Raw genomic sequence first — 12,476 nt, forward strand, 5'->3', positions numbered from 1 at the left:
ATGCACTTTGTCTTATCAATACAAATGAGTGTACAAGTGTGTTCTCCCTCCAGTGGGCTGTGCAAGGTGTTCTCTTCCTGAAAGGAACAGGAAGCAGCTAAACCGATATGTTCACATGGTAGCCTTTAGGAGCAATTAAAATCAGCCCTAAGCTCGAGAAGGTCTCTCATTGGCGTCCTCGTGTCACTCATCCCATCCATCCTTCTCACTCTGACTGTGTGCTTTGCCACATGCAACTCACTAAATAAGGTGAGACCACTGCGACTGCATTCATGACCAGATTGAGATTATCTTTCTCTGCTATAGGTGTTCATTTCTCTTCATTTGTCTTGTTGTATTATTGATAAATCCCTTTTCACGCAACACGGGCGTGGGGTTGGGGTTGGGTGATGAGGTGGTGGGGGGGTAAATCCCCTTCGTTAACAAGAGAAACATTTCTTTGTTGTGTTGTGCAAAAGCGCTGCCAGGGTTGTTGTCTTGTAATGTTTGAAACACATTTAAAAAGCCTAATGAGATGCCTCATTTAACTCCGTCTGTGTCTGGAAGGAGTGGAATATCGTCTCTCTGTCTGCAGTGGCAAATTCTAGTCTTTTCTATTGTATTAGCATAACAAGGCAAGAGTCTGTGTTTATGTATTTATTTATTTATATGTAGCAGGTCTGAGTATGTGAAGTCATTTTATTATCGGCAGTGGAAATTCTGCTTCACTAATCTAAAGCTTATTTACATGAAAAGGAAAAATCTATATCAACTGTGATAATGTACTAATAAGCACTGATGTTAAGTTTGTTCTGTCTTTGTGGTTATATTTAATTAAATGTTAGTTTTCACACCATTTTTGCTTTATCTTTTTTTTATCTCAGTCACACTCATCATATATATATCATATATCATTTAACAGCAGCTGTGAAGGCAGACATTCTATAGAATCTTGTTTCTTAACATCTTATAACTTATTCTTTGAGTAAAGCTGCTGTCACCCATCTTATTCACTGGAGGGAGACAGACACTTTCAAAGATTTGAGCTGTGCGCCCTCTGCTGCCTCTTGTTGAAACAGCACCTCTGAGGAGGCTTTATCTCAATACAAATGATCATCCTCATCCATCAGCAGCCAAATCACAACAAACGTATTTGTGTAGCTCTGGGATTAGGAGAGAGGAAACACACCTGTGCCTTCTTCAGCTGCAGGGATCAATTGTTCCTCTCCATTTTTGCATAATATACTGCATATACTGATATTGCTTGTAATGTGAACATTGTGCATGTTGGTAAATTGTCAAATGTGCTGTTGAGATCACAGAGGGTGGGCTTACTGTGGCACTTGTGTCAACAGTCACACTTGAAATGGAGTTTTGTCATTTCCGTGCTTCACTGCTGGGAACCTCTCCTCTGTGCCTTCCCATGCCACCACCTCTGCTGTCCAATTTCCATGTGAAAGTTATTTAACAGCACCAGCAAGTGATTGTGAAGGTGGAATAGCTGTGCATACATTTAGATGAAGCCTCTCTGGGGTATTTTTCATGCACTTTAGGAGCAGCTTGGAGTGAATGGGAGCTGTGAAGTAGGCATTACCTGGAATAATGACTCTCAAATGGGCTGAAATAGTAAACAGTATATCAAATGAAAGGAGAATGAGAGACATGATGAGATGAGGTAAAAGCTTTCAAACAGTAGAATGATACTGTCTAATTCTCAGAGAAAAATCCTGGGTGCCTGTGATTGGCACTGTTTTAGTGAAAAAAATAAATGTGAAAAGGAAAAAAAAAGAATATTTCTCATTCTGTCACGGGTTTTCCTCTTTCCTGAGCATACAGTAATGAAGAAACAGTAAGAAGAAATTCAGTCAGAAGAAATTCACTGCTTCCAGTTTTGAGCCAGTTTTAAAGTATTCACCATCTTGCCTTCTAAAACCAAACAGCCAGTAGGATAAACTGTAGGAAACAGAGGAATTAGATGAAACAATTAGATGTCACTTTAATGAACCACCTGGAGGAGAAAACAACACCAGTAAGAATACGAGCAGTACAAAACTCCTGAGAAAGATTAAAACAATAATTAGATTAAGCAAACCTTTTTGAAGATATTACGATAATGCATCATTGGAGACAATGTTTCAGGCCTTACAGGATGCGAAGGGATGCAGCGGTAGCCAATCACAGTGCTGTATACAGAAGTGAATTAATAAGTCAGAAGATCTCCCACAAGTGCACAGTGAGAGATGTTGTATGCTGAGAAACATTCAACAATTATACAAAGACATCATGCATGTACTCAGTGGCCATTTTATTAGGTACACTGTCTAATGCTATCCAACACAACTGCTCACGATCACGAGGTCTACTTATGATGTAGCTACTTACAGCTGTAGAGGTGTTGATTAAATGATATGTTGTAGCACTGAGGATGTACTTAATTATGTTGTTGTGCTGGGCTGCATTACATTGAGAGGTGTATTGTACAGATGTGCACAGAATAGAAGAGTACTTATTGGTCACTTGAATGGAAAGCAAAACAGAATTGTGTAGATGGTGCAGAGGGAAGTCCAAGGAAACACAACACCTGGTTCCAGCACTGATCAGCAGCCATGCAGTCATTTCACTGTATGTGGGCTTTGCAAGCAAGTCCCACTGATCTGCAGTCAGCTTTTAAAGCTACTTGGATGTTAGGAGATACAAAGCTACTTTGGCCAGCCTGCAAATGTAATTTTAGCCTTTGGCCAACTTCCGCTTCACTTAATATACAAACAATAAATAGGAACTATGTGGATTTGGGCCTTAGTGTGGAAATTTCAACACAAACAGTGATTTATAGATATAAACTACAGATCCTGGCTGACTACTTTGTAGGCTAAACAACAAAACTATACATGGGTGTTGTCTGATCTGATATCTCAACATTTTCTTTTCTTTTAGATTCACATTGCAGTTGTAGAATGTATTACTTGCTCTTGGGTTGGGGTCAGCAATGCAAGGATATTGCATTCTTTGCTCTCATGAGACAGTACATTTAACTGGGAGAAAAACAAAATCCATTTTTTAAAACAATTTCAAAACTTCTCCCCGATGAATCATAACGCTCCCACTTGCATTCCTGGAGTGCAGAAGAAGAAGTACCCTTTAAAAAAATCATTTTTATGGCCTTTCTCTTTTGCTAAAGCTTCACACAGCAGAAAAAAACACAGAACAGGTGGGAAGAGAAGAATGTGACAACCCACAGAGGCTCCAGACCAATTGTGAAACATTTAGAGAAGTTTGCCCCTGCCCTTTTCAGACTCTGTGCAAGCCACTGCATCAAAATGTGTGTAACCCCATGGCACTAGTGAAGAAAAATACAAAGTGAAACATGTATAGAAAAAATAAACATTTAATACAGCGCACAGAAAACAGATTGTGTGCATCGCAATGCACCTGCTGTAGTTTGCTCCAGTAGAGATTTGAAATGATCTTTGAAATGTTCACGGCAAAATCGATACATGTGTTGCAGATTTGATCAAAAAGACTTTTAGTGCAAAATGAAGGCAAGAAGAATGCAGCTGCAGCCTCTCAAAGAGAAATGTTTGAAGGATACCGACATGTGGACTCCATGAGAAGAGCAGGCTTCTTTGTGTTCTGCCAATCCAGTTGAATTCAAAAGGCAGCGATTTTCAAGGTGCTTAGAGGCTTTTCTTATGACGCCCCGCTGTGCCCATCTATTTACACAGTGAACCGATGCTGCATTGCTTGAGTGAAATTGCTGCAAGGCTTCAGGGAAGGTAACCAGAACTTTTTGCAACAAATGATAGGAACATTGCAATAGGCTTTTTGATGCCACATAGCACAAAATGGCACCAGTGTTTCACCAGGACAGAGCTGATCAACACCATAATTGGATGTTATTGTATTGCATGCAATAGCTTTTCGTTAAACATTTTGTTTTCAAGCTGCTGTCTCTTGTCTCAGCTACAGGCACCTGAGTACTCACAGAGCCGCTGCTGCTGTTGCCACTGGTCACCAACAGAGGTCAATAAAAATCAGATTCAAGATTCACCTCTTTGATTTCCCTCAGGAGGACACAGTACAGCTCTAACAATACCTCTGACTAGAACTGTTTTCATCTTCAAACATCATGTTGATCAGCAAAATGAAATGGAAGACTCATAAGACAAGAAAAGACCATGAATAATAATGATAAGAGGATAATCAAAATAAAAAAGATTACAGCTCTTTTAAAAACAGTATTTTCTTAACAGTTTGATGAAATCAAAAAACACACAGTGAAAAGCATTAACATATAGTACATAACAGGTTAAGAGCAGTTAGAGCAAATAGACAAAAATAGTGTTAAGTGTATAGATAGATAGATAGATAGATAGATAGATAGATAGATAGATAGATAGATAGATAGATAGATAGATAGATAGATAGATAGATAGATAGATAGAAGGAATCATGTTAACATTTTGGGAAATATGGTCTTGATGAGAGTTAGATGATTAGATTGATAGCCCACCACTCTCATCTCGCCAGGCTGGCCTCTTTCCCCCTGTCTCCAGTCTTTGTGCTAAGCTAACCAGCTGCTGGTTCTAGCTTCATAGATAGCAAAAATGAAGGCAACACGGAAGTGCAAAAATCTTGAATGGCCACTTGAGGCTGGCTCCAAACGTGCGTCAATTCCCATAGACCTCTATATTAAAATGGCCAACAGGAATATATGTGTTACACATCCTGCTACATAAGATGATTTTGGTCGCTTGCTGTTTGGTTCCAGAACTAGGCTTCATTTAATTGGCCTCAACTCCACCCACACCTCTTTGCCCATTTTTGGATTAGCTGGGAGAGTTAGCAACGTCAGAGATAGCCATGGTTGGAGCCATTGTCTCTGAGCTTCAGAAACCTGTGGGTGACGTCACAAAGACAGCATCCATGTTTTACACAGTCTATTGTACAAACATTAGCGGGGCATCAATTGTGTCATACATACAAATTACAACTTTTGGCAAAAAAGCGAATAAGTTCATGTCACAAAATGCAGAACAACAAATATATTAAGCAGACAAAAAAAGTCATAATAAGGATTTTACATTAAAGAGCTGAGGGCCAGTTATCATATAAATAAGTGACGCCCCAAAATGTTCTTGTTAATATATCTTGTATTTAACATTTGGTGTTTGGCTTTCTGAACATATGTCACTGACTTGATGTCAGCCTTACTAACTAATCACATCAGTCTTGCTTGAAGACCTTTTTCAGAGCAGATATTTTGACATCACAGCACAGGAGGAACTACTGTAGTGAGGTTGACGATGTCTTTATCAATTATTGCAATACAATGAAGCAATTAATAATGTTATTATAGTCATACCTGTTTGATAAGTCAGAACGTTTGCGGTGAGAAAGCTCTATTCAACTTCATCGTACCAAAGCAGCATTATGCAAACTTTTCAGCTAATTTCTGCACCCTGGCCCTTCCTCCACCCTCTCCTGATTTATACTGTCCTCCATCTCTCATCTCCCTAGTCTGACTCAGCCCCGCTGTTCTCTTCGGCCCACTTTCCACACAGCCTCTGTGTGTAATCTCATTATCGACTTGCCAGTGGAAAAGGGATTTATTTAATGTATTTGAAGAACAAACCACCAGAAGCTTAAAAACACTGTCTCCAGGGGTTCAGGGTGCTGTCGGTTTTTTTTTTTTTTTTTCTTGCATTGTTTCGCTAAACCATTTCCAGCCAAAAGCTAAGTCTGTTTGACTCCCATCACTTGCAGATCTAATGCCTCAGCAGCTGCCAGCTGTAAGTCAGGAAGATGGATGAAACCTGGAGGAAGAAATATGAAGTGATTAACTCGTAGTCACTTTATTCCCCTTCAGCCAGTTCGGGGAACCTGCCAAAGACTCCCATAGTGCCACTGTCTGCTCTCCTCAGAGATTCTAGCATTCATTTCACATTAGGGGAATGAAACGAAGTGCGAGCCCTGCTCCACATCAAAGGACAATTGTGACGACAAGAAGAACTGAAAGTTTTGGTGTGTGTGTCGGTTGTTAAGGGGTTAATGGGTGAAAGGTCTGGTTGTTTCCAGACATGAGCGTTAGACTCCAGTCTCAGCCGGATCTGCGGCAAAGCAGATCACTGCAGAGAAGCCTTGACTAAGGGGATTTGAAGGAGATGCACTGCACGCTTATCCCTCTGCTTTTAAACTGGAATCCTAATTGGCCCATCTGTGTTTTCAAACATGCATTTGTGGATTCACCATGTTCTGACGGTTGGTGGGAATGTCAACTTTTGCTTTTTATAGCAACAAAATTGTAATAAATCATCTGACAGTAATAAAGATACAGTCAGATGATAAATAGTTTGGACAGATCACAGGACTTTCCTAAGGAAACTCCCAGGAAGTGACTTATTTATATATGACTTATTCACCAGAGAAAGAACTGGAGCATGAGCAGTGGTAGTGGTTGAACAAAGCAACATAGAACGTCAGTACAATAATGTGTTTGGTGGACAGATAATCTCTGGGAAGTGCTTTGCATTAAAGATAAACTGATGGAAAAAAGAACAGAATAAAAGAAGAGAACTGAATCCAACCTTTAAGTCTATGAATAAATGCACATTAACAGTGTTTTTTTGTGTATGGCTTGAATTCTGCAAGAATGTCTTATTGTCACTATCGCAATGTTAAATGACACTTTTACTCCCCTGAGGGGAAGACTGAATGATAACACTTGATTTTTTACAGTATTAAGACGCCTTCAGCAAGGACTGGAACTACACACTGGTTACCAGTTCCCCACGTGACTTGTATGCTCTATTTCAAAGTCTCAAAGTCATGATCCATTCATTTTGAACGGGTCACTAAAGGCTCACCAAAAAAACGTAATTACAGTAACTTCCAGCTGTGACAATAATAAAGTGTCCTGCAAAGGAATATCTCCTCTGCCATCTGAGTCCTGCAAACCATTAATGAACCATTAATGAATAATTTTCAAGTTTCCTTATTCATTCTTCACACCCTAGACTGCAGTAAATAAACATTTGTAATGGCATTACTTCACCACGGCACCATAGTCATTAAAATGTGTGATGTGTTGGGAACTTTAAAATAAAAAGGGAAACCTTGTATGTGCACTTCTTGTCACAATAAAATGGTATCGTCCCTTCAACACTGGGTCACGTAGAAGAGCATTAAGAAAAAACATTAGACTTCTGCTAAACGCTCTGTCAGTACAAGGTGTTCAGATACAGAAAACTGAAACAGCTGCATAAGGTCATAAAGCATGTCTGACATCCAGAAACCTTTTCCATGTTCATTAGGTCTTCTTTTTGCTACTGGGAAATATGTCCAATGAGGTTAAGTGTCTCCAAAATTATAGGATCCGCTGCAGTTATCTTAGAAATGTGTAATTTTTGAATTCATAATTTTATAGGCCATTTTTTGGAACAGGATTGCTCAGAGGAATCTTGAGCTATGAGAAAGTATGTGACAGGTGATGGCCATTTGCATCAATATGGCTCTTCAGATTTTGGTTCATACTTGCCTCCAGAGCACGCACGCCTGAACTGGTGAAATTCTGTCCTCTGGGCTTGGATGAACACATTTTTGGTATTTGTGGCGCCCCCTGTGGTTTGGTTGCGGCCATGTTTTTCAATCGATCTTGCTCATTTACTATAGAAATGTGTATCTCAGTCCTGTGATGCTGTATTCCCATTTTGGTGTTGATGCATACATTGAGCTGGACTTGTGTGTCAAATTTCAAGTCAATCAGACTTACGGTGTGAGGGTCATGGCCTTTCCAAAACTGCATTTTTGGGCTTTGATTACAGCGCCACCATCTGACTGATTGGGCTCATATCTCTTGGGAAGCACTTGCACATCGTTTCCTGTCATTGGACCAAGATCCATGTTTCCAGCTTATTCCAGCTCCTTTTTCTTTGAGCTACTGTGGAAGAAAAAAAAAGATAATAAATAATAATATTGCTGAAAATAATAATATTAATATTAATAAACTGTCACAAACACAATAGGGCTCTGCCACTTTGAGGCTTGAACCCTAATAAATAAAAATGCCTTCTATCTGTATTGAATCATCACTATTGCCTTACCTGTACTACCATTTGTTTTCTCTCTGGGCTCAAACCCTGGGAATGTACAAGAGCAAGTGGGTTAACTATTCAGCTAGTTTAATACTGAATATGCAGAAAATGTCTGATTTGTTTACATTTTCAGGCTTGTTTGAACTCTGAACTCTGTGGTTTATTTCAGCTGTTCAGTGACTTTGGATTTGAAACTGTTCCAGTTTCACTGATTTTACACCAGAGGGCACTCCTGCTAAAGCTTTGAAGATGGATAAACCAAGTTTACACTGAGGCAGCACACAATGGTTTCATTTCATGGAATAGATCTGCAATTGATCATTCTGTGTTCTCCCCAAATACACTTGTGTTTGTTCTTTTTACACATGTGTGTTTCAGAACAGCAAAACCACACAAATATTCTCAGATAATGTACTCCAGTCAACACCTCAAGCCCCCAATGAACAACTTGACTCAACAATCGAGTAACCTTAAAGTCTGTCAGACGATTGAGTTCAGTGAGTACAGTAACAGAGGATGTACTGTTGATTCCCTGAGTCATAAAATGATTTTATTTCACAGCTGACAGTGATCTCTTTGAAGCCTTAATAGCCTCTCTAAGTCTCCCCGTATCCTCAGGATCAAAACAATCTCCTCAGCAGTTCTTTAACTTGGGAAAAAGGACTTGTGCATATCCATGCATACACCACATCCGTCTGGAAGGAGATAATTCTCCTCAGATTACTGTGTAGTCAAGGTTATGTTATCTTAAAGTTTATGAGCAAACAGGTGGCATTTTCTCCAATGAGAAAACTCACACAGCATCTGGAATATAGTGCTTAAAGTTGTTAGTTTGTTCACTACTACAATGACACAAACAAGCAAGATACAACAAAAACCCATATGCAAAAATCTAAATTGTATACATTGAGGTGAATAAGAGTATTCTGTGTTATTTAATTACGACTAAGAAAAATTGGAGCGGGGGTCGTCTACAGTTTCGGTGGCAGGATAGAGGTGCATTAGGGTGGACTAAGAGACCACTTAACAATGCTGAGGGGGGCCTGTCTGAATGAGGGCACAAAACTGTCTCAGAATAAGAGCACAAAAGCAGTGGAAGTGGTATTTCAGCACTATTCCTATCCTACATGGTAAGATTTATAGTGCTTTTTCTGTGAGATTGATGACATAAAAAGATTAGTATCCAACAGGACCCATATGGTCGTGGGCATTTAGAGTGGAGGCAGGCTGAGAACAGCCTCAGCTAGCAGCACAGGTTTTAATCCCTGGCTTTTCCAGTGGACACACATAACCTAGGCCCTGCTCGAGGTGAGTGTGTTGTTGGCAGAGGTTGCTCGGCTGAGCCACTCCAGTCTGGCCCATGATAGACAGCTCTGTTCATCCCCATGTGAGTGTCTGCTGCCTGTATCGACTCCCCTCCAACGCATAATTCCATTAATCAGTTCAATTTCCCTGTGGGCAGTGGTTTATTTCCGTCATCAAATGCCTGATGAAATCTTTAGACGCTGCGTATTAGGGAACAATCCCTACAAATAGCTGATAGTGTTAACCAGTCACAAGCTGCGCCGAGGCATCGCTCAGCTCCAATTTGAAGGGGAGTGAGGTGATAATGCGATGTGTCATCCTTTTGTGGGCGTGCATTAATGGCGCCAGCCAAGATGGCAATTGATGGCAAATCAACTTCTTCCAGCGGGAAGGGAGCAGAGAAGGGAGGGGGCTTGGGTTGGAGGAGAGCAAAAGAACATTGACTGGCAAACTGCAGGGCCACAGCGGCCTTTAATCCATTACTTCTCCTGATGGGGAAGGTTTACTGCATCTCAGCCGTAGATGGCATGTGCATTACAGTTTTTCCCTTCTGTTCTCTCTTTTTCTCTGGCTGAGCTGCTTGAGAGGCTGATGTGTGGCATCCAGGATAAATGTGCTTAATTCATTCCTGTCTTGTTCATTTGCTCTTCTTAATGGGGAAGTCCGCAAATCTCTAATACGGCTGAATGAACATGTTAGACATGTTCTACATCGTCTCAACACAGACATCATGAATGTCACGCCCCATTTGTATTCATCAAATTCCTCCCAAAAAAGAAGACATTTTGTCCTCTGTTCTGTATTAAACCGACTCTGAAACAAACACACAAGATGATCCTCCTGCTTTATGTTAAATTACAGGTCAACCAACAACAGTGAACAGCTGAGCAAGCTTTTGGCTGATCTGTATCCAAGCACCATACTGATCATACAACTGATCACTCACAGGCCTACAACACAGCTATATATATATTTGATGGTATTAAGTGTTCACTGTCTAAAGATTGCTATTTTAGAACCAAAAAGAAGACCTTTCTGACCATTCTGATGAGTCACTCCCATACACCACTATGATGGGATGCGGCAGAGGGGTTAAAGGTTAAATCACTGCCTTTTGAATCTTGCAGCAGCTAAGGCTTCTCTTAACTCTCACCCTGCTCCAACAAAATTTGTGCTATTGTCTGACCTCAAATGACACATTCAGCCTCTGGACACATGACCCTTCACATGGCATTAATACAGGAGGCAGTATTCAGAGTGTAAGCAATCTACAAGTGCCATCTGTGCAAGCCATGCAGGTAAAAATAATGCCATACCTTCTGATCATAGCCCATCCTCTGTCACCTCAATGGGTCCAAAGTAGCCCAATCCCAAATTGGTTAAAGGAGGAAAGTCTGTACTTATTCTTTTGGACAGGCAAGTGACATTTTCTGTTCACTTGCCTGTCCTTGATACTGTTGAGAAACCACAAAGTCAGATATTACCTTTTGGCTAGCAGAACTGGCATTTGTGATCCAGTATTTCCATTGCAAAGTTGATTACACATTGAATTTATGGCAGAATGAAACTCAAAATTTTGACCCTTGGAGAACATTACAGGATGTTTCAACTGCACAGGTAAGGCTACCTGACTGAATCTTAGACCCACTCTAAATAAATCATTCTTCAACACAGGGACCTATCTATCAACAAAGATATCTCATCCCTGAATGTTGTTTGCTAATTGAAACAGATAATAGCAGATAACCCTAACCCTTCCGCTCTGGAGGAGCCACTTACAAAAAATGATTGATTACCAACTGCATCTCTGGCTTTTTCCATCTCCTCTTCTAACCTTTCTGATTGTGTGGATATGGCCAGCAAAGTTGTTCATGAGTTTGGTGGTCACTCCTTTAAAGTAAGTCTGGGTCCTTGGCCCACATCCTGCTAGGAGGCTTCCTCAGCAGGATTGATCTTTGAGCTGAAGCACTTCCTCTGAACAAAATGTGTGTTTCCCTTATAAAAGGCACTCTATTTGCCACAAAGTTGTGAAATCATTTCGTCTCATTATTGATAACTTCAGCACGGTCTGATTGTCAGTCCAGAAGCACAACTTTACCAAATGAAGTGGTAAGTCTTTCCTCAGCATTTTGTCCCTGAAATCCCCTCTTTGACAGATGTTGGTAAAGTCAAACACCAACTGAATTGTTTATTTCTCTGTGGGCAAAGACTTTAGACAATCATCCATGTAAAAGTTGTTTTATGTGATGTCAGTCACTTCCATGCTGAAGTCATTGTTATTGTCCACAGCAGTCCTCCTTAAAGTGTATTTGGCACAGCTCTGTGATGAAAGCTTCAAAGATGTGTATCCTCATTAAATGTTCTCATTCAGTGGACTCAGACATTTCTCCAATCAGCCAACACAGGCATAAAAGGAAATCTGCATGCTTTACACCTTTACATGGCGGAACATAGCCATTCGTTCATCAGTTATGTTCCTCTGTCTAAATCTTGAGAGAGTTAGTGAGGTCAGGACCATCCAAAAGTTGACAGCTCATAGAGGTTCCTCTAACAGTGATCCACTCTTGTGTTTTTTTTTTCTTGAGGCGGTACATCCCATGATGAGGGAGATACCACACACCGCCATATTTGCGGTCCAACTGGTTTTAAGGCACCACTTTTGCGTATCCACTCAGTCATCTCCGTAAGAAATGTTTTATACTATCCTGGTGGGTCTTATTCGTTCAAACATTTGTCTGAGACTTTGAATGAACTGTTCAACTGTGCCCGATTGTTTGACATGGTGCTGTCATCAACTTTAAAGGGTAAATCCATGTAGTAATGACCTTCACGCATGCAAGCAGACTACTCCAAGATCTCCACGAACCACAGGTCCTCTCTTGACATTTCCTTCTTCTCCTCTTGTGACTTTTCATCGAAATCTTGCTTATACTGACAGACCAACAGCTCTTTCAGTCTAATGATGGATATTTGCATCTATGGCTGAGCAGCTTCTGTGGCAACAACCACTATAGCCCCTCAAAGGACCATTGATGGCCCACCTCAATAGGGTCTACACAGTGTCCATCACCATCACCTTGACTACTGATTATTTCCCAGGGT

This window comes from Chelmon rostratus, chromosome 14 (genome assembly GCF_017976325.1).
Source record: "Chelmon rostratus isolate fCheRos1 chromosome 14, fCheRos1.pri, whole genome shotgun sequence".
NCBI classification, from domain to species: Eukaryota; Metazoa; Chordata; class Actinopteri; order Chaetodontiformes; family Chaetodontidae; genus Chelmon; species Chelmon rostratus.